The sequence below is a fragment of the Trichomycterus rosablanca genome, chromosome 1 (assembly GCF_030014385.1).
Source record: "Trichomycterus rosablanca isolate fTriRos1 chromosome 1, fTriRos1.hap1, whole genome shotgun sequence".
Lineage (NCBI taxonomy): Eukaryota > Metazoa > Chordata > Actinopteri > Siluriformes > Trichomycteridae > Trichomycterus > Trichomycterus rosablanca.
In genome coordinates, this window is record NC_085988.1 from 49454581 (window position 1) to 49460580 (window position 6000).

A 6000-nucleotide genomic window follows, 5' to 3' on the forward strand; every position below is an offset into this window, starting at 1 on the left:
GAACGCTGCCTACGGGGCACTGTTGGCTGGATATTTTTGGTTGGTGGACTATTTTCAGTCCAGCAGGGGCAGTGAGGTGTTTAAAAACTGTAGAGCCCCCACCCCCTCCCCCGGTATGTTTTTAGAGTAAAGGGTATACAGTGTATCACAAAAGTGAGTACACCCCTCACATTTCTGCAAATATTTTATTATATCTTTTCATGGGACAACACTATAGAAATAAAACTTGGATATAACTTAGAGTAGTCAGTGTACAGCTTGTATAGCAGTGTAGATTTACTGTCTTCTGATAACTCAACACACAGCCATTAATGTCTAAATAGCTGGCAACATAAGTGAGTACACCCCACAGTGAACATGTCCAAATTGTGCCCAAATGTGTCGTTGTCCCTCCCTGGTGTCATGTGTCAAGGTCCCAGGTGTAAATGGGGAGCAGGGCTGTTAAATTTGGTGTTTTGGGTACAATTCTCTCATACTGGCCACTGGATAGTCAACATGGCACCTCATGCCAAAGGACTCTCTGAGGATGTGAGAAATAGAATTGTTGCTCTCCACAAAGATGGCCTGGGCTATAAGAAGATTGCTAACACCCTGAAACTGAGCTACAGCATGGTGGCCAAGGTCATACAGCGGTTTTCCAGGACAGGTTCCACTCGGAACAGGCTTCGCCAGGGTCGACCAAAGAAGTTAAGTCTACGTGTTCGGCATCATATCCAGAGGTTGGGTTTATAAAATAGACACATGAGTGCTGCCAGCATTGCTGCAGAGGTTGAAGACGTGGGAGGTCAGCCTGTCAGTGCTCAGACCATACGCCGCACACTGCATCAACTCGGTCTGCATGGTCGTCATCCCAGAAGGAAGCTGACGCACAAGAAAGCCCGCAAACAGTTTGCTGAAAACAAGCAGTCCAAGAACATGGATTACTGGAATGCCCTGTGGTCTGATGAGACCAAGATAAACTTGTTTGGCTCAGATGGTGTCCAGCATGTGTGGCGGCGCCCTGGTGAGAAGTACCAAGACAACTGTCTCTTGCCTACAGTCAAGCATAGTGGTGGTAGCATCATGGTCTTGGGCTGCATGAGTGTTGCTGGCACTGGGGAGCTGCAGTTCATTGAGGGAAACATGAATTCCAACATGTACTGTGACATTCTGAAACAGAGCATGATCCCCTCCCTTCGAAAACTGGGCCTCATGGCAGTTTTCCAACAGGATAACGACCCCAAACACAACCTCCAAGATGACAACTGCCTTGCTGAGGAAGCTGAAGGTAAAGGTGATGGACTAAACCCAATTGAGCACCTGTGGCGCATCCTCAAGTGGAAGGTGGAGGAGTTCAAGGTGTCTAACATCCACCAGCTCCGTGATGTCATCATGGAGGAGTGGAAGAGGATTCCAGTAGCAACCTGTGCAGCTCTGGTGAATTCCATGCCCAGGAGGGTTAAGGCAGTGCTGGATAATAATGGTGGTCACACAAAATATTGACACTTTGGGCACAATTTGGACATGTTCACTGTGGGGTGTACTCACTTATGTTGCAGCTATTTAGACATTAATGGCTGTGTGTTGAGTTATTTTCAGAAGACAGTAAATCTACACTGCTATACAAGTTGTACACTGACTACTCTAAGTTATATCCAAGTTTCATGTCTATAGTGTTGTCCCATGAAAAGATATAATAAAATATTTGCAGAAATGTGAGGGGTGTACTCACTTTTGTGATACACTGTAAGTTTAAGTAAAGGGTATTGAGGAACCTAGTGGACACCAACACAGACAATACGGCATATTTGAACCCTTGAGGTTTGTGTGGCCCCACTTTCCCTGCTGTGCCATTTTTCCACACAAAACTTTGACATAAAAAATATTGTGAATTAGATTTTGCTTCTATTTTTTTTTTTTTGCTTGATTCTGTAAATATTCTGTATTATTATTCTATACTATACGTTGACAATTATTACCCTATACATTTTAAAATCAGTCCCACCCATTTACTCACACACACACCTAAAGGCAATTTATAGCAGCACCTTCTATTTTTAAGGAGGGTAAAAGAAACTCACAGCAGACACACTACCTACTACATCACCATGCCACACTTTTATAAGCAATACACTGGTATAATCTGCAGGCAGATCATGTTAATTTTTGGTAAAATAAAGTCTGCTAAATATAGGTTTGGATATTTCCATCAAATGTCACTAAGACTTAAGCAGTAGATGGTGAGATTGTTTGACTATAGAACAAGCAATGGCTTGTTAAGTTTAGTTTTCATGCTGGAGTTCTCAGAAATAGCTGCACATTAAGTGAGGGACAGCAGTAAAAACACCACCCATCCCTCACTTGTATCATACAGAGTCAACTCCAGCTGCAATCAGTACGAAACACGTACACACTTACACTTACACACACACACACACACACACACACAGAAATACATAGACAAAATTACACACAAAGTCCACTCAACCACCATTACACCTGATTTAGATCGTAAAGAAAAATCATATCCATTTGGCTACAATGTATTTATAGATAAACAAAGAAGTCTATGTATTACATACAATATTACAATACATAATAGGAGTAACATACACTTCTGAATATGAAGTACACCATGTAAGTCCTGGGTTTGATCCCCAGGTGGGGCGGTCTGAGTCCTTTCTGTGTGGAGTTTGCATGTTCTCCCCGTGTCCACGTGAGTTTCCTCCGGGTGCTCCGGTTTCCTCCCACAGTCCAAAAACATGCAAGTGAGGTGAATTGGAGATACAAAATTGTCCATGACTGTGTTTGATATCACCTTGTGAACTGATGAATCTTGTGTAATGAGTAACTACCGTTCCAGTCATGAATGTAACCAAAGTATAAAACATGACGTTAAAATCCTAATAAACAAACAAACAAACAAACACCATGTAAAATATCTCCTGAAATAAAGTTTTAAGTGAAACTTCTTTGATATACAGTGTAATTAATCAGCCATAACATTAAAACCACCTTCTTGTTTCTACACTCACTGTCCATTTTATCAGCTCCACTTACCATATAGAAGCACTCTGTAGTTCTAAAATTACTGACTGTAGTCCATCTGTTTCTCTACATGCTTTGTTAGCCCCCTTTCATGCTGTTCTTCAATGGTCAGGACCCCCACAGGACCACCACAGAGCAATTATTATTTAGGTGGTGGATCATTCTCAGCACTGCAGTGACAATGACATGGTGGTGGTTTGAGTGGTATGAGTGGATCAGACACAGCAGCGCTGCTGGAGTTTTTATATTCCGTGTCAAATCACTGTCCACTCTGTTAGACACTCCTACCTAGTTGGTTCACCTTGTAGATGTAAAGTCAGAGACGATCGCTCATCTATTGCTGCTGTTTGAGTTGGTCATCTTCTAGACCTTCATCAGTGAGCACAGGACGCTGCCCATGGGGCGCTGTTGGCTGGATATATTTTTGGTTGGTGGACTATTCTCAGTCTAGCAGTGACAGTGAGGTGTTTAAAAACTCCATCAGCATTGCTGTGTCTCATCCTCTCATACCAGCACAACACACACTAACACACCACCACCATGTCAGTGTCACTGCAGTGCTGAGAATGATCCACCACCTAAATAATACCTGGTCTGTAGTGGTTCTGGGAGAGTCCTGACCATTGAAGAACAGTGTGAAAGCAGGTTTAATAAGTATATATAGTCAGGTAAACCTTTTGTTTAATGCATTTGGACATGCTATTAAAATATTCTAATGATACAATGTTGGTACATACACTTATTTCTGAAGATATTGCCTTTTTATACTAAACAATCAAAGGTGCCAATGATGTTGACCACAACTGTCATGAAGAGTGGCACAGTGGTTTGGTGGGTAGCACTATCGCCTCACAGCAAAAAGGTCCTGGATTTGATTTCCAGGTGAGGCGGTCCGGGTCCTTTCTGTGTGGAGTTTTACATGTTCTCCCCCATGTCTGTGGAGGTTTCCTCCGGGAGCTCTGGTTTCCTCCCACAGTCCCACAGAGGTGAACTGGTGATACAAAATTGTCCATGACTGTGTTTGACATTGAAGACTTGAACTGATGAATCTTTCTGTCATGAAAGGTGGCGCAGCGGTGAAAACACACGCTGGAACCAGAGCTGGATCTCGAATACATCGTATCGAATCTCAGCTCTGCCTGCCGTCTAAGGCTGAGCGACCACATGAACAACGATTGGCCTGCTGTTCAGATGGGCGGGACTGGTGCACTTACGACCTCTGCTGGCTGATTGATGGAGCCTGCACAGAGATGAGTAAAGAGTGTTCTCAGGGTGTGTCTCTCCGTACACAGTGCTGAGCTGCACTGCACTCGTCAAAGTGTAGGTGATAAGATGCATACGGCATGCTGCCAACGTGTCGGAGGGGGCGTGGGTTAGCTTCGTTCTCCTCAATCAGAGCAGGGATCGGCATTGGTGGAGAGGAAGCATGACGCAATCGGGCAATTGGACGCGCTAAAAAAAATGGAGAAAAATGGGGAGAAAATGCATAAATAAAAAATTAAAACATGACATTAAAATTCTAGTAAATAATAAATAATAATAAAAAATGCATTAAATACGTTTTGTTAAGGACAGTTAAACAGCTAAGGACAGTCCCTGTATATATTATACATATGAAATGACATTAAATTACCATAAATGTAATGAATAATATAAATAAGTCACCTAATAGTCTAAGTTTGAGCCTCAACCTTGCCACAAACTGTGTGGTGCCTTGGGCTGGTATCTGATTGTCAGTCTGGGTGGAAGGAACCCAGTGTTGACGTTTGCTCTAGCTAATAGCAACCACAGGTAAAAATAAACCATTTATAGAACAGTACTCAATGAGGTCCTTTTTTATTTCTTCTAAGCAATCACTATAATTCTTACAGTCATGGCATCTTTCCTGACTACCACATCACTTAACTTAATATCCCCTGTAACCAAACATATTGGCTAGAAACAACTGGTCTAATGATATTAATGCCTATCTTATACAATCTTACTGTTCCTTAGCTTTTAAAGCTCTAATAGTATTTAGTACATTAATTATGTGTGTGTGACATCCTGTTTAGGGTATATTCCTATCCCTGCATTTAGTGTGAACACTAATTACCTACCTATTATGATCATGACCAGTAGAAAATGAATGAATGACCAAATGCAAACTGGTCCAGAGTGATGTCATCCCATTTGTGTTTGTGTACGTTTGTAGATTAAATAAAAAATTATAGGATTTCACTTATAAAAAACATCCACAGCAACACAGCTGAATTTTAGTACTGTTCGTGACAGCAGGTTGTTTTTGCCATGCTTTACTGATGTTTTGGAACACTATGGACTTGCCCCCCTCCTGAATGTTAGGCTGTGTAAACTGACTAGGACTTTGTCTGAGGCTGTCATGTGCCTGCCATTTTTGAAAATTGAATCTTCACAAACATCACTAATTTGTCTCTGTGAGATTGTGCAAATGTGTGTTCTTTCTGTAATTTTCCATCAAGCTAAGGAGCAACCATTGCATTCTAAAATCTAATATTGGAGGTGACTTTTTCAAATCCAAATGTATCTAGCATATCTACTTACATTTATGTCCACATTTATTATTGTGTATACTGTAACCAAAATATTATGTTTTTTTTGCAGGTTCATTTAAAATCTTGATTCTGTCCACCTAGAGCTGTAGTTCTAAAACTTTTAGACCAAATACCACCCGTGATCATATGTTCATCACCTGTTGACATCACCTGTTTGGAATCACATCATTATTTAGTTTTTTCACCTCATTACTAGCCCTAAATTGCACCTGTCCAAACTTTTTTGAAATGTGTTGCAGGCCTGAAATGCAGGAATGGAGGTATACTAACAAATGAAATGAAGTTGATCAGATAAAACATGAAATATCTTGGGTTCAAACTGTCTGCAATCAAATAAAAGTCAAAGTAAATGTAAGGAACACTGCATTTTTATTTTATTTGCATCTTCCCTACTGTCCCA